General features: G+C 32.7%; 2 pseudogenes; one reads left to right on the forward strand and one right to left on the reverse strand.

Annotated features, from left to right (window-relative positions):
* The first annotated feature begins 10882 nt into the window (after positions 1 to 10882).
* LOC120155957 lies at positions 10883 to 17533 on the forward strand (annotated as a pseudogene).
* Positions 17534 to 21577: 4044 nt separating this feature from the next.
* On the reverse strand, positions 21578 to 22340 carry LOC120155963 (annotated as a pseudogene).
* Between the last annotated feature and the right edge of the window lie 1482 nt (positions 22341 to 23822).

Here is a 23822-nt window from a genome sequence, read left to right on the forward strand (position 1 = left end):
ACTGATACTCCCTTTAGGAGTATCGATACCTTGGTCTGCGCAACTTTATTTGCACAAATTGATCCCCAACGGCTCCAAACAACCTCCAATGGCTAGAAACGGCTACAAAAACATTATAACACATAAATACAAGTTCAAGATACTTAAATAAGGTCAGAGAACCTATCAAGCATTTAAACACAAGAGAAGAAGTCTTTCATTTTTATTTTTATTCTCTTGTAAATTGTTATTTGTTCTTATGAGCTTAATCCTTGTAAACACCTACCTTAAAGGGTTTTCTTGTTTAATTTTTTTCTTTTTTTATTGTAAATGGGTTGGTTCTATCTTAGCCAAGTGAAAAAGATAGGGAGTGTAAAGGTTATCTCTTGATCCTTTAAAAAGAACGAACAAATTAGTGAATTTGTTAGAAAATCCTAAGTGAGGAGCTTAGGTAGTGGAGGTAGACTTGGTTGATAAGTCAAACCACTATAAATCCTTATTTCAGTTGCTCTATATTTTATTTATCCTTACTCCCTAAACAATTTCCATCAATTTCCCCTTTTATAAACTTTTTCGGTTGTTCAATTTGAGCCTCTTTCGAATCTCAACAATTGATATAGAGTCTAATTCATTTAGAAGTTTTAACCACCTTGAGACGTTCCTAGAAGAAGCTCTACCAATTCCCAACACAACCGAGAAGAAATGGCTTCAACCTCCGATGCATACTACATTGAAGATTTACAATCAGTCAACAAGCCACCTTACTTTAATGGAGCAAATTTGGTCTATTAGAAGAATAGGATGATGCTCTTCATTCAAGCTAACGATTTAGGAGCTTGGAATTTGATCATTAAAGGATACATCATTCCAACCAGCGATATGGACTATTAAAGTGATGGAGAGAAGAAGAAGTTCCAGCTCAATGCCAAGGCTATGCACATCCTCTTTTGTGCATTAGACCCAGATGAATACTGAAGAGTCTCCTTGTTCCAATGCCAAGGAGATATGGGATAAGCTCCAAGTCACTCATGAGGAATCGATGAAGTGAGGGAAACCAAGATAATATTTCTCAACCATAGCTACGAGAATTTCAAGATGAACCCGATGAAGACATTAAAGCTATGACGGATAGAATTTCCGTGATTGTGAAGGTCTCAAAGGATTTGGATAAATTATCTCCAATGAGAAGTTAGTGAGGAAGATGATCTACTCTCTTCCAAAGTCTTGGTAATCAAAGAAGACGATAATTATCGAAGCTAGAGACCTAAAGTCTCTCACTCTCAATGAGCTAATTGGTTCTCTACTCACCCATGAGATGATGGTTAATGAAGAGGAAAAAAATGAAGAGAAGCAAACAAGAAGAAGAATGAGGTAGACATTGCTTCAAGTACACCAATGAGAGTTATGAAGATTCAAGCGAAGAGGTGGATGAAGACGATGATGAAGAAGAAGAGATGGCCAATCTCTTCAAAAGTTCAAGAGGTTCATGTCTTCCAAGGAGTGAAGCATGAATCAACCAAGAAGAAGGGTTCCCGGGTGCTTCAATTGTCAAATAAAGGGGCATGTCAAGTATGAATGTCATCTCTTAAAGAAGAATGGATCATCAAAGAATAAGGCATTTGTGGCAGCTGGAGTGATGAAGATGACTCCAATGATGATGATGAAGTAGCCAACCTATGCCTCATGGCCACTCATGAAGAGCCCGAGGTATCTTCTAACTCAAATGATTTAAATTCACTTTCTTTTGATGAGTTACAAGATGCTTATAATGAGTTGTATTTGGAATTTGAGACCATGAATTCCAAATATAAGAAATTGATTTCAAAACTTAAAGTTGAAAATGATTTGGTTTTGAAAGTAAATTTGTTTTTAAATCAAAAATGAAATTTTGAAAATGATTTAGAGCTTTCAAAAGTCAAAATCAATGATTTAGAAAAAGAAAATTTTGATTTAAAAGTCAAGCTTGAGAGCTTAACAAAAGAAAAGAATAATTTCTAAAACAACTCATTATGCTTAAAAATGGCAAAGTGCTCACATTGTCATTCTCATGGTCATTTGGAACATTTTTGTCCTATAAAAGAAAAAATCTTTTAAAATTAGACAAGTATGGGTTCCTAAAGGAATAAGGGGCATTGAAACTAACGTTTAAGGATCTAAAGAAATTTGGATACCAAAATCCAAATAAATGTCTCTTGTAGGTGTGTGGGAGAAATAGTGATGAAAATGAAGAAATTGATATGCTCTAGCCATACTTGAAAAGGAATTGGTAACCTCTAAGCTTAATGATTTTTATTTTGGTTATTTGGTTACTCATTTAGTTTTAAGCATGCATGAGTTTGATTTTAAATGATTATGCATTGTTTTAATCTCATGTATGTTGAAAAATTTTATGATGAACATTTTAAATTTTAAAGATTTTTTCATAATTTTTAGTTCATCATAATGATTTTGGTCAAAATTAATTTTCAATGCAAATGATATCTCTAACAATTGATGTCAACTTTTCAAAGCTTTGATATTACAAATTTTAATTTTTGACCTAAATTTTAAATGATTATGCATGTGTTTTTTAAATGTTAAAGATATCTCTCTAACAATTGATATAAAATTTTTCAAATGCATAACATTTTTTAAAATCTGTATGCATATGCACTTAATTTCAACATTTGATATTGCATAAAGTATTTTAGAATTGGATATATTGAATTTCAGTACTACTTGTTTGTTACTCTTTGTTGAAATTCAATTTGTTTGAGTCAAGCTCTTAAAGTTAATTTTGTTTGGAATGCACTTTTGAGGGGGAGCTTTGATTTTCAAATGCTTTAATGTCCAATTTATCACTTACTCTCCAAAGTTTAGAACTTTAAAGATGAATTCTTTTTGATCTAACAAAAATGGGGAGAAGTATGAGTTTGAAAAATTCAATTTCTTAATGAAAAGGGGGAGCTGAACATTTTCACATATTTTCCAACAATTGGTATCTTTTTCATTAAACGTTTTATTAAGGGGGAGTTTTGCCAAAAACAATTTTTCAAATGTTTTGTTCTATAAAAAATGGGGGGATTGTTGAACTATATTTTGATATAACAATTAAGGCAAAATGTTTTTGTACTTGAATTGAATTTATTCAAAAGTTTTCAAAAATAATTCAAAGTCCTTAAAAGTGGAATTGAACACAAAATATGTTTTCTATACAAGTAGTATCGATATTGCTCCTACAGTATCAATACCAGTTGAACAAGTATCGATATTGTTCATATGATACTGATACCAAAGGTAAGGGAAGTATCGATACTCACTAGGTAGTACCGATACTACCAGCTTTGCTCAAAATCCAGAATAAAAAAATGGCACCGATACCCAAAGGGGTACCGATACTACTATGTATAGTAGTATCGATACCAAAGGTATAGTATCGATACCACAAGGCCCCAACGGCTAGTAACGACTAGTTGATTTAAATATAACAATGGTAGTACCGATACCCCTTGGTCTAGGCAACTTTATTTTGCATGAAAATTGATCCCCAACGGCTCCAAACAACCTCCAACAGCTAGAAACGGACACAATAACATTCCAACACATAAATACAAGTTCAAGACACTTGAAGAAGGTTAGCGAACCTATCCAAGCATTCAAACGCAAGAGAAGAAGTCTTTCATTCTTATTTTCATTCTCTCTTTTAAATATTTGTTCTTTGTGAGCTTAATCCTTGTAAACACCTACCTTAAAGGGTTTTCTTGTTTACAATTTTCTTTCCTTTATTATAAAGGGGTTGGTTCTATCTTAGCCAAGTGAAAAAGATAGGGAGTGTAAATGTTATCTCTTGATCCTTTAAAAAGAAAGAACAAATTAGTGAATTTGTTAGAAAATCCTAAGTGATGAGCTTAGGTAGTGGAGGTAGACTTGGTTGATAAGTCGAACCACTATAAATCCTTGTGTCAATTGCTCTATCTTTTATTTCTCCTTACTCCCAAAACAATTTCCATCAATTTCCCCCTTTTGCAAACTTTTTCGGTTGTTCAATTGGAGCCTCTTCGAATCCCAATAGAATTTAAGCTGAAGGAATTAATTACCTCAAAATCCAATTTTTGTTTATAAAATTTTTTATGTGTGGGAACTCGATTACATGGGTCCTTTTATTTCATTATTTGGAAATGTTTATATCATATTAGATGTTGATTACATTTCTAAGTGGGTAGAAGCTAAGGCTACCTGAAATAATGATGTCAGAAACACTACTAATTATTTGAAAAATTCTATTTTTTATAGGTTTAGCACACCATGGGCTATTATATGCGATCGAGGAAGCCACTTCATCAACAAAGTGATCGACGCCCTCATGAAGAAATTAAGAGTAACTTAGCGGATTGCCATTACTTATCATCCATAAACAAACAAACAAGTCGAAGTATCAACCGCGAGATTAAATAATTCTCAAAAAATTGTGAAGCCAGATCGAAAAGATTGGAGACTGAAGCTTTCTGATGCGTTATTAGCATATCGGACTGCATACAAAGGTCCAATTGGAATGTCTCCATCGACTCGTCTTTGTTAAGCCATGCCATTTACCAGTGAGTTAGAGCATTGAGCCTATTAGGCCGTTAAACATTGCAACATAGACATAGACGCAATTAGTGAAGCTCAGAAACTGGACATAAAAATCTAGAGGAAATTCGAAGGAACATACGACAATGCGCATATATTGAAAGAGAGATTAAAGGATTATCATGATCGAAAATTCTTTAAATCATTTAATATTGTTCAAAATGTTCTTTTATTTAATTCGAAATTGAAACTTTTTACAGGGAAGCTGAAATCGAAATGGCCAGACCTTATAAAGTGACTCAAACATTCTGCATGACACGATGAAAAATGAAGATGATAAGAAGTATCGATTCAAAGTAAATAGTCAAAGGTTGAAGCCTTAGTACGATAATGTTCTGGTCGGATTAATCGAACACCTAGAATTGGAAGAGCTTGAAATATGAGCGAAACTAGTTGTGGAGCTAACAACATTTAAATAACGCTTTATAGGATGTAACCCATATTCGTTTTTAATTTTATTTTTTGTTCTTATTTTCGATTTTAATTTTGTTTAATTTTAATTTTTTGATTTTTACATTTTATAGGTACCCGTTGTTCAGTCTTGAATTTTAAACGAAAGTTGAGAACCATCCGAACCGGAAGCTTGAAATCACCACATTTTGGAGCAGTGATATGCGCACATGAGCAGGGGACCATCGGGAAAGTTTTGGGATTTCATTCCCTTCAACACCGTTTATTAATGGCACACAATAGCACCTCTCCCTTTGTCCGACGCACGATAGCGTAGCTTCCCCCAAGATTTTTGTTTCCTTGCCACCGACCCTACCCATTTTCCCCCTAAATCTAACATTCTCTGTTCACGCCGCCCAATCTACCCAATGAAAACTTCGGTGGACCCCTACTTTTGAAATTCAATTTCACAAACCTATCCTAATCCCTTTGACCCAATCCTTGTTAAATTTTTTTCCTTCCCTTTTCTATCTCATGTACAAGAACCCCTCCACTTCTCTAAAAACCGACCGACTCTCCCTCTCCCATCGCAATTAACGCAGCCTTGCACCACCGTGTCCATCTCACCGCTGCACTGCGTCGGTCCACCCTATCTGCCGTCAATATTTTCCAATCTAATGGTTAGTTTCCTTTACCCTTTTCAATACTGATTTTCACTAATCTTTTGCTTTTCAATAATGGTACAAACTAGACATCATACCGGTAACCCAACCAGACCACCAGTCACCCTTGGTGGAGGTCACTAGCACTTCACTGCACTACCCGTAGTGGGGGTGTCGAGTGGCTCAGAATCACTGTCGCAATAGTCTGTCGCACCCACTGCCATACCCGCTCTTGTTGTTTGACGGGGTGGGTGTAACACTCCCAACCCGTATCCAAACCGGATCCGAGTCCGAGATATCACATTAATTTTTCAAAACTTTTGATTGTACAAAATTAGTTAATAATTTAAAACTTTTATAACATATAACTTATTCAAAACATTTACAAAACTATTCACAGCTTATACAATAAATTATTTTGAATACTTGCCAATTAAAACTTTAGTTGTTAACATACATATTATTCATCTTTCTTTTGATCTGACCTTCGGTAAGGAGAACTGACCTGTCTTGCTCCACATTGCTCTTTACTCTTCTCACTTCTGTAACATATGTGTGAAACAATCACACGCTAAGTCTATGACTTAGTGAGGCAATAAACATATAATGTAAACATTTACTAGTAATCATTTCTTATAACTCATATACTGTTATATGTAACAAATACATACATATATATATGTCATTATCATTCATATCTCTTATCTCCTGTTCCTATGATCTTTTATGTCCATATTATATATCTGATAGACTTGTTATTATATCATCATGTCAATCAATTATACTCATTCACATATACTTTAACATGTACTCACGTATACCATATAACATATATATATATAATTTCATGTAAAACATATATCCTATCGTAAATCAAACACACAAGCAACTATATCATCATCTTCATTCTTATCACTATTATTGATTCATTTTATCATATAATTATAATTACCATTTGTACCATCATATATCACACATAATATTTCATAAGGAAACAAACATATCATCATATCCAGTTTATTAATATCTCTTTATTAGCCCATGGTACACATGTGATAACTGTAGATACGTGAGTCTATTGAGGTTGTACCACTATGATGTCACCACAGCTCGTATAAATATCCCGAAGGACCTATCCAGAGGTCACAAAGACCCCGACAACTATCCAGAGGTCATAAAGAACCTCGGCAACTGTCCATAGGTCCCGGAGAACCTAGGTAAACTGTCCATATGTCTCGAAAGACATAGGTAAACCCTCGACTCTTGGCATGCCAACTATACCCCTAGCTCTCATATCATAACATGGGCATTATCATTTATAACATTTCATATCACTTGTTATTTCTCTTCTGTCACATACCACATGTATGTGTAACCATATATCACATGTATCACAAGTGCATGTATTCACGTAGATCGTTTCATATGACTTATACCATTTCTCATTTGTTCATGTAACTCGCATGTCATATCATGTAACAATAAACATATAATCATATAGGCTCACGGTTTTATCACCTATCATGTTATTTCACATATACAGTTTTATATCACATAAACTCATATATCATGTCACATATAATAACATATACATATACATCACATACTATCAATTCACACTTAGTCACATGGGTCATTCTCATAACATATCACATCACATATGTTCATGGGTATCCCATAGCTATAAAATAACATATAAACTTATATATTCATGTGTATACTTTCATCTAGCCTATATATCAATGTCATGTAAGTTCTCATAACTTATTTGATATTCCTATATATTCTCATCTATAACTTATATTACCTATGCATATAACCTTATGACTTATTATCAAGTAATCAATTAATGTTCCTATGGTTCCATCTTTTATCATATAACCTATGAGCTATTCTTATATTACCTATATCAACCATACTTTGTTTATCTCACTTTTCATATCATTCATTTATCACATACATGTCACTTTGCTTATAACACATCTCTGGTTTTCATATGACATGTAAATCATTGTCATCTCTTGTTCTCATATAATTCCATATAGTCACTTATCACTTATCACATAGTTTACATCCTATGATCATAGAATCATATCAATAACACATATACTCATGCACACATATAAATCATAACAAACACATACTTCTATGAATTCAATTTTACTATTGGAAATAGACTTATCATAAGTTATCTTCCATTTAACATCATATACTAAATAATGTGCACTCACCTTGGCCTCACTAAGTTTCAATCCACTTTATGATTTCCTCTATTTCGATCGAATCTTAACTTGATACATAACCCGGAACTTGTTCGTGTTCGATATCTACATAATTATACATTGATACATATCAATATCCCATTTTTATAATCTAATCTATCATTTCTTAGACCAGAAGAAATGTCTATTTCAATTTACCCATGAAGTGCATTGATGCATGCTACAATGCATCGATGCATGCTACAATGCATCGATGCATTCTTTAACATGTGCATCGATGCACTACCCATGCATCGATACACAAATTACCTTGTTGTTTTCATTTTAAAGGGATGCATCGATGCACTCCTTATGCATCGATGCACCATTTGCATTCGATGTTTCTTCTTTAAAGAGTGCATCGATGTAAATTCAATGTGCATTGATACACCTTGCCTAGAATTTGCATTTTAAGCCCGAAAATCCATTTAATTCAACTCAAATGCTTCATATTTCATCCCCTTTCATATTCCTTACTTACATATACATATTTGCCCTCATTTCTACTCAATAATCACTTCTTTAACCTCTATATCCTATTCTCCTTAAGAAATTCAGAATCATACCCAAATTTTAACATGTTACAAATCCAATTCTAATACTTCATATATGTTAATTAGATTGATGACAAGTCAAATTCACTCTAAAACCTCATTAAAGAACTCTTTCAAGATTTCACTTATTCCTCTCTTTTCTTTAATCCCCTCTATTCTCTTCATCTTATTGTTTCAAGATAATTTAAGCTCTTCTTATGCTTAATTATCACCTAATAATCAAAACTCAACCTTAAATTTCAGCTAATAATCAACAATACTCTTCGATTGTTCATGCTTACTGCTAAATCGGACAATTTTATATGTTTTTTGTGCATGACGATCATTACTGAAAAATGTGCTTAAAATGCCTAAAAACTGTACTTTTTGTTCTGGAATCAAGGCTGGAACAGTGGGCATGAAATGCTGAAGTAGTAGTTAGTCAGCAGCTTCTAGAAGGTCCAGTTAGCAGCGTCCATCAACAATTCTAGAAGGTGGACAGAGGGTTGGATCATTTCAAGCAATTTAAAATTCAATATTTTAGAATTATCATTTGAATTTATTTTAAACTATTTTTTTAGGATTTATTTTTTGTAATTTTCAACATTTCTAGGGTTTTAGGAAGCTATAAATACCTACCTTGGGTAATGCTTCAAACATCTCTCAAATTAGCTTGTTCCTCTCTTTCTTAAATTTTTATAATTAGAAATTTCATTTTCTTCACTTTCGTCTCTTTATTTTACTTTAAAGCTTTTATTTTTAATGCTAAGTATGATTTTTGTTATGCTTAGCTAATTTTCTTCTAAGCCGAGGGCTAAAGCGATGACTCAATTTTAACATGAGATTTGAATAGCACTTAAGTAACTTCGGATACATTTCTCATTTCTCTGCACTTTAACTCAAATCAAAACCATTTTTCAAAACCACAAGATTGACTATAGTCGGAATGATTCTCACGATTATATGTGGGGGGAATGATCGACTTATTGAAAGCAAATTCAACTTCCTAGGAACACAACTAGCAAATTGATTGCTAAAGAGGGGATTGAGATCGGAAATGGTTTTTATTGCAACAACTATCCGAGTTGGTTTTAAATGAGCTTAAATGGTTCTTGATCTACAACAATTGATGTTGATTAGATTAATTTCCAAATCCGAGATTGAAGTATTGCGCTTGGGTATTCTGTATACAAAGTTAGTCACAAGGGTTACCCTTATAGATAAAGTAACCGACGTGAATCCCGAAGGGTAAATCTATTTCGATGATTCGAAGAAATTGAGTTGAGTTGTTGCCTAAGGATGATTTTATCAACTGAATTTCCAAGTTTAGTTTCCTTTTATCCACTCCTCAATTTCTCTACGTCATTTCTTCTCAATTTTCTTTACGATCTACTTACCTTTTATTTGTTTTTTTTTTATCCTACAACTTCAAAACCCTTCATTTTATTTTTCTTTTAAATTTCACGCCAAGGTCAAAATCAAGAACGAGAATTTCATCGACTTTCTTAGTCTCTGTGGGATAGACCCTTATTTGTCTTTACTACGTTTAAGTTCCTTTATTTATTATTTTAAGAAGAATGAATTTATTTTGATATGAAAAATGACTTTGTCAATTATAATAATATAATTATAACAATATAATATTATATTATTAAAAATATCAAAATATTTTAATTATATTTATTAAAATGATACTAAAATAAATATTAATATTGAATATATAAAATAATAATGTTTTGAGTGTTTATGCTTTGAACTGAAAAGTTCATAAAATGACTTACGGAAAATCATATAGTAAGTCATTTTTCAAAAAATGGAAAGGAAATTTAGTTGACTAAGAAATTGAATTACATTGACCATCTATTTTTCACCAACTAAACACCGGAAAATGAGGAAAATAATTTTCGAAAAACTAATTATAGGGAAACAAACAGACCCTCGATCACCTATCTTTAAAAAAATAATAGTGACGTTGACACGCCTTTATAGGATAATGACATATCATCATTGAAAAATTTAAAAATATCATATAAAAAATTCTATTAATTTTTAACAATTGATGAATAAAATAAAATCAAAATGTAACGATAATGATAATTTTGGGGGGAAATAATTGTTAGATGATAAAAATATAACTAAAATGATAGTTGAGTGACTAAATACGTATTTTACTCAAGAATTAAAATAGATTAAAAACCGGTTCAATCCGTGGCCCCCACCCTGGTCAGAATATTTGATGGCCAAAGAATTCACGCTTCTCGATTCCTGAAGACAAAATTCCTTTCCCTCAACCCCAGTTTTCCCTTTTAAACGAGGAAAATATCATATTTTAATATAAAATATTAATATTTAATTACTAATTTAAATAAAGTTTTTAGTATTATTTTCCTTTTTTTTTTGTTCTTTCTTCTGTTAAAATCTCGATCTAAAACAATGAAAAAAGATTGTTGCCTGATAATCAGCCGAGCTGAAGAAGAAGATTAAGCTTTCACCTTTTTGGCTAACTCAAGCAATATCAACATTCTTGTGTCGCTGCCAATCCCTTTTAGATTTGTTTATTTTCTTTTTTTATTTAAATTCTCGAATGATTTCACTTTTCGAGATCACGGTCGCGGTTCAACGGTTTGCTTCAGTCCAAAATCAACGGCTGCAGTTGCATGTCTGACAGCTAGAGTTAGTTCCACCGCGACAGCGACCGAGAGGGCGACGTCGTTGGAATCTATGTGTATTGATGAGGTAAGGAAGGATTTACCGTCTCCGTTGGAGGCCTATCGGGATCGGGTGCAGGATAAATGTTTCTTGTTGGGGATCGAGGGTTTTCGAGCCTGGTCTTTTTGGTCTCCCTCGTTCTTCCTTTGATCGGCTTTTTCGTTAGGCGGAAATGGCGGCTATCTGTAGCCAGGCAAGCGGAGATCCATAGGCTTTTGATTTTGGCCTCGGAGGAGACCGCTAGGGCCGAACTTGAAGCCACGGTTGGATACGGTGCGGTTTCCATTTCGCGGAACTATCATCAATGCGCCGTTTGTTATTGTCCTACTACTACTCGGTGCTCCCGCTGTAAAACCGTTCGATACTGGTACGTTAGCTTGTTGATTTCGGGTTATTTTTCTAATTTATTTAGAAATGTTGAGTTTTCTTTATTTTGGCCATTAGTTTGAGACTCGATTCTTTAAACGGTGTGCAATTGAAAGAATATTTGATTAGACAAGTGCTTCAGTTAGTGCTGTGCAAGTGCTGGTCTAATTTGAATAAGCTTTAACCTGGATTGTATGGTAGGCATATAATTGGGGTAAAAGGTTTGTGTTTATGCGGTGAGAAACAAAGCAATTTAGAAGAGTTGGTGAACATGAATTATAAACTCATCCACAATCTGTCATGAACGAAAGGGCTAGTCTTAAATGCTGCTATTTTGATGGATAGTTATGCCGATTTTCAGCAGATTTTAGTTTTTAAACTCAAACATGATCTTTTTTTCTTCGTTTCCTTCTTCACTTGCAGTTTAAGAGTTTTTTTCCTTTTTTTCAGGGTTGACGTTGTGTACACTAAGTAAATTTGTGAATTGTTCAAATGTTTTTTATGTAAAAGAAAAAATCTCACTTGTAGAATAGTTTAGCATTTTCCGTCACTTTGTGGTAATGTTATTGATGTGTTTTACTGATTAGATGGGACAAAATAGTAAATATGGCTGTATTTACCATTACTTATCCGATGATTCCGTTCATCACGTACAGTCTCTCAATAATATTTTGTTTACATCAAAATTTGGATGTTTCAGTTCTCCCAAGTGTCAAATTATTCACTGGCGTCAAGGTCACAAGGAAGAATGTCATCCACCTCCAATTGTTGAATGCCAAGATCATGATGAGGAAGGTGATTATGGTCAGAAGTTAGAACAAGACCATATGGAGACGGCTATGAAACCGAAGAAAAGTTGGATGCAAAGTTAACTGGAACATCCTCCACGAATCTGCATTGTTTAACTCCAACAGAACTTGCATTGTTGAGTTCCTCTAGCTCTTCTGCAGTTTTACATGGAAGGATGATGATGCAAAAGTTGAGTTTCATGCTGATGGGGAAGGACAGAACTCTGCTTCTGAATCTTCCAGTGCTTCATTTTCTGGATTCTCATCTTCTGCTGCTGGTAGTGAATCATCTGGTGATGTTTCTGTGTGTGAGAGCATAAGTTCAGATGAGCCTGATAAATTAGATAGTTCTCTGCTGATGCAAATCTTGACACATTTTGGACTTCGTCTGTTGTAAACAATTTGGATCAAACCAATCCATCATCTCCAAAATTTGTTAGGCTGATAGAGTCTGTAGATAAAAATTCTAAAATAATGAATTAAACAAACTAAGCCTGATCTAAGTGGAGATAGCCAGTGGAGAGCAACTAGTCCTTCAGGGTCAGGTGGTAAGGATATGTGTGAGGGCTCAATTGCTGAGGTTCTAGATTGTCTTCTGGTTTCTGGGACAGAACTCTGAAATCAGTTCCATCTACCAATGTTGCTAACAATGAGTCTTTTAATGCTTATCATAAAGACGAATAGAGGCCTCACTTTTCTGGATCATCCTTACATTTTCTTTTGATTTGTCTGGAAATGCTTCTTCCTCACATCCACACATCCAAGGTGAAAGATACCAAATTGGATGATGATGCTCAGGGGCTACTACTTTGGGGCCAGCCAAGCTTTCCAATGGAGTAACTTGTTAGAAAATGTTGGTTTAGGTTCTTCAAATGTCAGAAACTCCAAGTCTTCAAATTCTGAATGGGCTAACCAGGTGGAGTGTGGGGCTAAGGATATTTGCATGCACAAAACCCAAAGAAACTACCTGTACAGATGTTCCACTAGTCAGTAGCTTGCCATCATCATGTTTGAAAAATCAGGCTCTACTTATGTCATTAATGGACCTACCAATGCTTCTCATATATTAAAGTCATCTGATGTTTATTCATCCAATGCTAGAGTGGATGCTGTTCCAAGTGTGAAATCTGGGAAATTGATGACGATCATGCAAATGTTGCTAAATTACCTCAGGTTTGTAAGAATGGGCTGAAAACCTCTATGTTGAAAGTTGTTGATCAATTAAGAGGATCTAAATTGCCGAAACACCATCAACTTGGAGCTAGTAATGAGGTTGGTGGAAAATTTAGTGATAAACTTAAAGTTGTTATTTTAAGCTTAATGAGCCTTTGACATATTAGCTTTTTTTGGCCTTTGCAGGAAATGTTTTCTTATGAATCATTTCTCAAACTTTATAGTGGAATAAGGTGGAACTGCAACCATGTGGCCTTATAAACTGTGGAAATAGGTAATAAATACAAACTAAAACGTAAGCAATATTACAGAAAATCATCTTCTCCCTTGAGGTTAAAAAAAATCAAAAAATACCTCATGTATCTAATGTAACAGAAAATACCCATCTTTAATTGCTAAATAGCTGCAATATTTTTCAAATTAAACATTGAACTTGCATAAAAGTTCCAGAAGCAGAATGTGTATACTTCTAGTATAGTTAGGTTAGACAAGTCCAATTGTTGTCTATGTTCTGCATCAGGGAACAATATGTTTGATCATGTTCCTTCCTTGTGCTGCTTCTATTGGACATTCCTCACATGCATATTTTTAAATTATGAGTTTTCATCATTTAAGCAGTGTTGGACCCCAATGTCCTGTGAAATATTGTATATTTCATAGGTTATGAAGGGGTTTTTTAATGAGGTCTCCCATTTTTATCAAAAAAAAAAAAAAGAGTTGGACCTTGGATGTGTGTATATTTTACTTTTATTGTCTTTTTCTGTTGTTAATGTGCTAATTACTTTGCACAGTTGTTATGCCAATGCTGTCCTCCAATGCTTGATTTTCACTCCTCCTGACTGCTTACTTTCTTCATGGACTCCATTCCAAAGCATGTATGTCCCTCTAATGTTTCCGAGCTGGAATTATTACATTTTTGTGTTTTAATGTAACATGTTGGATGACTCTTAATATAATTTCTTAGGTGCAAAGAAAGAATGGTGCTTCATGTGTGAATTTGAAAATCTAGTTTTGAAGGCCAAGGATGGGAGATTTCCACTATCCCCCATCGGAATACTTTCCCAACTACAAAACATTGGTATTCAACTTTCTAATGGGAAAGAAGAAGATGCACATGAATTTTAAGGCGAGAGATATTTAGAAATGTTAAAATGTTTATCATTTTAATTATGTTACTTTCATGAGAAGTCCTTTCGATAATGCTGCACTAGTTGATTGATAAATTTACATTTGGTAGGTATGCTATTGATGCTATGCAATCTGTTGTCTTAGAGAAGCTGGGATGGTTTCATCAAGTTATTTAGAAGAAGAATCGACTTTATAGGTTTAACATTTGGAGGTTACCTTCGTTCAAAGGTAATTTCTGACCAGTCTATGTTTTGACTGCATTCTTTCTGTCATGCACTCGAGGTCATATATCTGGGTAAGAGTGCTTTTGAAATGCAAATGTGCATGTAAACTTGTTACTATTGTCTACAGATAAAATGTATTAAGTGCCAAGGCAAGTCTGAACGGCATGAAAGAATGATGGACCTTACAGTTGAAATCGAAGGGAAATAGGAACCTGGGAGGCACTTCGGCGGTTTACCAGGACAGAGATTCTGGATGGTGAAAATAAGTACCAATGTAGCAGGTTTGTTCACTTACATTTTTCTCTCTCAGAAGATTAGAGTATCAATACAATGCAAGAGTTTTTAAAATGAACTTTTATGGAGATAGTCCTTTGGTTGAAATTTGCTTGGTTAAAAGTTGACAATTAACTTTGGGAGAAATAAGGTGGGAGGATTGGCTCAAAAACATAACCATTTTTTTCTTTGATTTGAATTTTTAACTTGTTGGAAATATGGTCTTTGTTTGGATAAATAGTATACTCCAAAGAAGCTATAGGTTGTATTTTGATGCTTCTTGAGATCAAATTTTCCTTAAATTTTAGAAGCTACAAAAAGCATTTATGTTCATATTAGATTAGTTTTTCTCTTCTGTGTAATGTGACCTATTTTTTTTAGGCTTTTGTTAGATCTATACGCTGATAATTAAACAAATAACAGAACTATGGAATTATAATTGTTTGTGAAAAATATTGTGTTTCATCAGAGATTGATAAGTGGCATAAAATTACTTCGATGATCAATTTTATTCAACAGTTCCTTCTTTTTGAGTTTTTGTGTTAGTTGACATTGGTGGCTGTATTTTGCAACTACATTCATCTGCATGGTTGCGGGTCCTGAATAAAATTCTCTACTTGCAGAAGGTATTGATTTCATAGTTTTGCTCACTTCTCTGTCTTTGTTTTTTTCAGATGCAAATCTTACGAGAAGGCCAAAAAGAAGTTGACAATATTAGAGGCTCCAAATGTTCTTACAATTGCTTTGAAGAGATTTCAGGTACATCATTCAATAAAGAATGTGTTTTGCTCTTTGTTCTGTGCAGATTCTTACAATTTAAGTGTTATTGTTGCAGTTCGGTAAATTCGGAAAGCTTAACAAAGCGATTCGATTCCCTGACCCTGAACTTGGCACCATATAGTGGGACAAGTGATAAATCACCCATATACAGCTTTACGGTGTCGTGGTCCATTTGGATATTATGAATGCATCATTTTCGGGTCACTACTTGTGCTATGTTAAAAATGCACAAACAATGGTTTAAAATTGATGACAAACAGTATGTATTGTTCTCTACAACTATCATCGTACCTCGTCATTTCATTTGTTATTCCATGCAACTTTCCTCGATCTACATTTTCATCTACTTTATATTCTGGTTACCTGTCTTTAATTTTTGTAGAATCATGTTCCGTTTGAGCTTCCTAACTTAATCTGAAGGTTATTGCTATATGTAATGGTTTAGCTGTTGCTGCAATGCTTGTAATAATTATTGATTCTTTTAAACGATTCACTTTAGTTTAAAATCAATTAACTTCCCGTATAAAAGGATTATACGGAAATTCTCCTCTTTCTTCAAAAGTAAGCAAAGGGTGACTTTGTTTTCAACTTTGAGTCTGGATTGAATTGAAATTTATGTAACTTTTGCTATGATTTTTCCCTTTTGTCTGATGCACCAATCGTTCCACCTCATGTTCTGTCTTCATGTTACACATATTATTATATTCTAATTATGTTAATCATTCCTCAAAATTTTTTTTGGTCGGTGATAATTTGGCAGGTAACTGCCACAGAACTCGAAAGAGTTCTAACGAAAGGAGCTATATGCTTCTTTATGCAAGGTAAAGAATCTCAATTCCTTGGTTTGGTTTTTTAGTTTATAAGTTGTCATTGCATGGTGCTTTTGGAACTTGTCTTGCAGGTGCTCTCCCAGGGCCTCAAGATTGACGAGGAACAGAACAAGGCCATTCCGTCGATGGTTACTTTGAGAATCCACTGAAGTCAGTTCTTTGACACATTTTAATCTTGATGAATTCTACCCCAGCTCGATCATCGAGATACTCATGGGAGCATTGGATCTTTTCATTCAAAATTTATCATCTGCAAAGGATTTTAGAGGGATCATCGTCAAGTGACAGTTCTTCCCTTTTTAGCAGCAACTCTGATGAAGGTTCCTGCTGTACTGACAGCACACTTGATTCTAACAGCGCTGATGACTTTCTAGATTCTATATTCGGTGATTCTATACATGGGTTTAACAGCCCATGGAAGGGTTTCTGATTCCTATGCTTATCTTCCTCATCTTCTCTCTTACTCGAGGCATTAACCGATGCTGATTGAGACATATATGCCTCAGGTTAACTCATAACTCTAAAATGAGTGAAGGTAAGGAGATGATCCTTTCTCTCACTCACATGAGTAAACAGTGTAGAAAGGCGCAGCAGGTCTAGGGAAACTCAGAAATATTATTAGGGTTTAACCCTTTAATGATGCATCTTTTAGAGAAAATCAATGAGGGAGTAAAAAGAACAGATTAAAGATCTTATGATATATTGAAATAGAAAAGAGAGGTAAATAAGATATTATTTTGGGGGTGGAAGGAAGGCTGTATGTAATGTAATGTACCTAGTTGGCTTAGATTTGTTTGAAGATAGCAAATCCACCGCCTTTTTGTTCATAGCTTCACATTTCTCTTGCCAATAAATAATACATGGTTCGGGTTTCGGTTTAGCCAGTTTGTATTATTGTTGGCATAATATTTTTGTTTATGTGATGATGATTATAAGATAGTATCTATTTAGAATATTTCTTAATCAATTACAACATGCACGCAACACAGTTGTTTGAATTCAAGAATTCTAAGGAGAATAACACTCTCTTTAACGACATAAATGACTTGATAGGTTATTCTTGGTATAATACATAGCGTTGGTATATATGCTAACATCATCTTTAACATATAATGTGTTTTTTTTAACTAAAATGGTGAAATACAATGAGTAAAAACGGTTAATTCATCGTAAAAATGAACAATGAGATGATGAATGTGTAAGAGTCAATTGTTATAAACCCAAAGTGATGGGCAAGTGTTGTGGATGGTGGCGGCCATGTTTATCAATGCAAACTTTCCATAGCAACCGGGACCATCACACTAATGTTCAAAGCGAAAGATCACATATGGATATGGGCAAATTGCATAACCTTGGTTCTTGGTTTACGCGCAAGTGGGTTTTTAACCCGTGGAAATGGAATGGGTTCCATATCAAGTTTTGCTTTTTATTACCCCGAAAAAGGAAACATCTTTGAATATGTAACGGCAAAGTAACTATAGACAATAAGACAACAAATCATAATGGATGGTTCTCTTAAATGTTTTCGTCTCATAAAACAGTGGCAGCCCCAGTCTTCATCTTACCATCAAAGATCAAACAAAACTAAAGTAAACTAAATATATATTTGGATGAGAAGATATGTTTAGTTTATAAAAAAGGAAATAAGAAGATATTCAACGGAAGAAATCAAATTAATCTCAGCTGTCTATTTTCGCTCATCCAAAGATTATAAATCTGTTTAAAATAAAAAAAAAATATTATGTAAATGGATACTCGCTCTATATTAGTTCCAATACAAAACTCGTCTGTTAAGAAATCTGTATCACCAACCAAAAGTTTTACAAATTTCACATCAAAGTTGTTTTCTCCTTCAAAATCCCTTAATTCCTCCAATTTTAAAGCGTATAGGTTCAAATTGTATTATTGACCTACCAATTTTAAAGCTATAGAATAGTGGTTTGTCCATGCGGTTGGTTGAGAGCAAGTAGATAGAAAACCGATGATATAGTAGTTAATATGGTATAAGGGCTGAATCATTATCTTTTATTATATATATTAGCATCGATGTATTCGGTGTATCATTCGAAGTTTATTATGTTTTTAAAAGTTCATACATATATATAAATACTATATAACCATATAAATTTTAAAATTATGAATTAATTTATTTAAATGGTTAATTTATCTTGAATGAAACTATGTAAAAAATTAAAGATAATAGATAAAAAGTAAAATTAATTTAAATACTAAAATATCATAATAATCATACATTCGTTTAAGAAAGTATTTTGAAGACGAGAATTGATGTGAATAAGAATGATGGGAAGAAAGAATTTGTAACGAGTCATATTAAAGGACCAATAAATAAAATATGTAATAACATAAAAGAATATGAACCAAAAATTGGAAAAAGAAGAAATTTGTTGTCAAAAAGAGAAATTGAAATTACATATATAGAAGCATGTGGTACAAATTAATAAAGAATGGACTTAAAATAAAGGGAAAACTAAAAAAAGAAAACGTATAAAGTTAGGATTAAATTGCAAAAAATAATAATAAGCTACATAGTTATTATGTACTGGTTTATGAACATATGGTTCAAATTTGATGGAAAATAATTTAAAACTAAAAAAAAAAAAGACAAAAAATCATATAAAGTTAAGGACTAAAAATAAAAAGAGAAAGTTTAGAACAATTAGTTCAAATTACTAAAATAAATTTAAAATGAAACAAGAATTGGAAAAAATCAAAGATCAAATTATAAACAATCTAATTATTTCACTAAAGATCAAAGAATTTGATTTTTAAAATTAATTTTACTTACCCTTATATATAATATTGATGTATAATTTTTGTATACTTGATAATAAATTATAAAGAAATGCTTTACTATAATGCTCATGGTAAAATTTCATATAGGTTGTACTTTTTATCTTCAATGAGTGGCCTAACATTTGATACAGGTTGAAGCATATGGTACCTAATTAATTAAATGATATTAATGAAAATAGTAATTCACTATTCTAACATAAGTCTTGAGACTGCTTGGTTCATCATACTATACTCGAGGTTACATACACTACATGATCTTGTAAGGCGTTATAGATCGCACGGTTCCAAGTTAATGCCGGATAAAAAGGATTTTGATTATAGTTTTCCTAGTGATGGTTTGGGCTAAGGTGGTACTTGTGATATTTTGAAATGAAGTGCATTTTATTTGACGGTTTTCTGGATGTTAAATACCATTGGATGTGTTACTTTTATTGACATTGAAACACATCAATTAATGATCTTCCACTTATTAAAAATTAGAATTTATGAACTTAAAAATAAATAAATAATAAACTTGTCCCTTATTGTTATTCTAAAAGTCAAAACTCTGACTATATTTTAAATATTTTAAAAAATTAAATTTTATTAAATATATATTTTAAAACTGTTTGATTAAAAATTAAAATTTTTTATATATTTTATCAGTAATAAATGTTAATAATAACGGATCAAAATTAATTTTTTATAAAAATCATAAAAATATTTAATAAGACATAAGAAAATAGTAAATTTATTTATATTTAATTAAATTTGATTATAATTATTATATTATTATTTCTGTCTCTTTGTTATCACAATAAAAATACACTCATTCATCATTTGCATCTAGAAGTAAACAAATTAAAAAACAACAAAAGTACATACTAATGATTAGATGAAAATTGAAATATTAAGAATTAAAGGTAAATTACATATTTAATCACCCAATTATCATTTTAATTTTATTTTAATCATAAAATTATTTTTTTAAAATTAACCAAAAAGTTATATTTTAATTTCATTTTTCTTTTTAAATTACACCTAAATAGGGGTGGAGCTTAGTGAGGGCTCAAAGGGGCTCCGACCATTGTTAAAATTTATATATTTGATATAATTTTGATCTAATAGTATTTTAATTAATGTAATAATAAATATTTAAATTAAAAAATATATAAATTTATTAAATATTTAATCAAGTAAGGACCGAACTAAAGAATGATAACATCGTGTTCTCAAAATTTTTGGTCTAATAACAATTTATGGCACTGTAAGTTTAAATATGAGACAAATTAGGTGTTATCTTGTGAATTTTGAGGGTTTTTTTTATATAAATGTAGGGTGAATACAAGGTAATATATGTACAAAGATTCTCAACTATTTGACAATGAACGCTCATACCCCTACATGAGCAGTGCTCGAGCTCGAGACCTCAATGATAACAACAATCTCTTAATCACTAAAGTCGCTTGATTCATGCTGAATTTTGAGTTTAAATACCTAATAAGTCTATATATTTTTCTGAAATAGTTCAATATTTTGGCCCCTGTCAATATTTAGTTCTGGCTCCGTCCCTACACCTACAGTTATATTCTAATTTCGGTTTGGTTACCTATTTTTAAAAAATTAATAGTGATATTATTGTGTCAACATAAGATAATACTACATCATCATTAAAAAAACATCTCAATAGTTATATTTATTTTTAACAATAAATGATCAAATGTGTCACTAAATTTGATTTTAAAAAAAATAAAATAATTAGATGACCAAATCAAAATCAAAATGATAATTGACAAAATAAATATATAGTTTACCTTAAAAGTAACCATAACAAAAATAAACTTACAAAATTTGGGTAAAACTTTCAACAACAAACATATTGGATAATTCGTTACACCCTTCAATTAGAATTTCGTACTTCAAAAGTTAAACATAAAGATCTAAAGTATTGAATTATTTTACATATCAAGGCAAATTAATTATAAAAATTCTGGCAATTAGAAAACTGAACTCCATTAATTCACAATGATCCCAAAGGTGAATCTTTTTTTGATAAGGAAAGCCAAATCTTTAAAACTCATTAGAAAGGCGGCTGCGGTCTAGCGGTTGGAGCCCAAATCACATCGATCCACCGCCATAATGATAACTATACATCGAAACCCCACAAGATTCCGAATCACCACCGTGACCGATACTATCTTCATCGACACTAGAAAACTGCGGCGACTGACCTTCACCATCTCCGCCAGACGACACCGTATTCCTTATTTCTTCTTCCCCTCCTCCTCCTCCTGGTAACTGATGATACGAATGATTGTTGAACGTGGCGGCAACTATATAAACAGTGTCAGCCGCCATCAACGAGCCAAGCGCGAACCCCACGACGACCTGCCATTGAGGACCCGCTAAAGAGATAGAGAACGTGTTGGGGACGTTATACGATGTCGTTGGAGGTAGGACCGTGGCTGATAGGAATAAGATGTTGAATCTGCCACGGAAAGTTAGGATAGCTTCGACGAGGTTCTGATTTTTTTTCGATGAGAGAAGGCGGAGATAACTTCGACTAGATCATTCCCGCCGGGGATTTCGAGAACATTAGGACTCATGGTGGGGTTGGGTTGACGAGATAGGAGGAGAGATTGCTTGGGCTTGTTTTTGGAACCCGGAGGACAACCCTTGGTCTATGAACCACTTCAATGGAAGATCCATCGGCGGCCCTAGTAACGCCTCTGCCGCCTTGGTAGCGCCAGTGGGAGGAGGGTGTTTGAAGTCATCGTGAGAGAGGTGAAAGGGATGAGAGTAGGGTTGGCGAATTTTAGAGAACATGTTTTGGGAATCCCCATATTCACATTCCATAGTGTGGGGATTAGATTTCTATCTCCATTTTTTTTTAGTTTTTTTAATTTTTATCTATTTGTTTGGTTGAGGAGATTTTGGATGTGAGATTATGTATAATAAAAAAAGGGAAGAAATATGACAGGAAAAGAACAAGGTGAATAGAATTGAAAATGGAGGTGGTGGAGATTAGGGTTGTAAAATCGGGTAATCGTTTAGGTTTCAGTCGGATTCTGACAGGTCGTGTAAAATCGGATACAGGTCAAGTCAGGTAAATTTGACACTAGATCCAGATCGGGTTCAGGTCAGGTCAAATCAGTTCGGGTTATTTTCAGGTTGATTTGACACCAGATCCAGATCGGGTTCAGGTCAGGTCATTTTCAGTTCGGATCGTTGCCAGTTCAGGTTAAAACAGTTTAGATCCGAAGTAGTTAAAAAGCAGGTTAATTCAGGTTCGGATAGACTTCAGGTGGATCTCGTTCAGATCGGGTCACATCATTGGCAGATAAAATTCAGGTCGGGTCTCTATCAGATACGGATTGAGTTCAAATCGAGTTAATTTTTATTTTTGGATTAATTATTTTCGTCTTTCGCGAACGTTGAATTGCAATTTGTAATTGTATATGATTTGGAGTAAATTACTAAGAATATAAATAATCATGGTTCAATTTTATGAAAAATAAAAATTTAAGAATTAAATTGAACAAATATGAAATTACAAATAAAAATTTAAATAAATTAAACAACACACATTGATGAGGGATCAAATCGAAATAATTTTAAATTGTGAGGTTGAAATTAATACAAAAAAGTACTAAATTATACCCATTTAAAAAGTTATGGGCCAATTAAAAATAGAATTAAGTAATAAGTATGGATCAATTTCATATGCAAATAAAATTTGGAGGACTAAATTGAACAAATATGAAATTACAAATAGAAATTTAAATAAATCATACAACACACATTGATGAGGGATCAAATCGAAATAATTTTAAATTGTGATGTTGAAATTAATACAAAAAAGTACTAAATTATACTCATTTAAAAAGTTATGGGCCAATTTAAAAATAGAAATAAGTAATAAGTATGGGTCAATTTCAGATGCAAATAAAATTTGGAGGACTAAATTGAATAATATGAAATTACAAATAAAAATTTAAATATATTAAACAATACACATTGATGAGGGATCAAATTGAAATAATTTTAAATTGTGATGTTGAAATTAATACAAAAAAGTACTAAATTATACCCATTTAAAAAGTTATGGGCCAATTTAAAAATAGAAATAAGTAATAAGTATGGGTCAATTTCAGGTGCAAAAAAAATTTGGAGGACTAAATTGAACAAATATGAAATTACAAATAAAAATTTAAATATATTAAACAACACAAAAGGGATCAAATCGAAATAATTTTAAATTTTGAGGTTGAAATTAATACAAAAATGTACTAAATTATACTCATTTAAAAAGTTATGGGCCAATT

Source organism: Hibiscus syriacus, unplaced genomic scaffold (assembly GCF_006381635.1).
Source record: "Hibiscus syriacus cultivar Baekdansim isolate YM2019G1 unplaced genomic scaffold, ASM638163v2 tig00111210_pilon, whole genome shotgun sequence".
NCBI classification, from domain to species: domain Eukaryota; kingdom Viridiplantae; phylum Streptophyta; class Magnoliopsida; order Malvales; family Malvaceae; genus Hibiscus; species Hibiscus syriacus.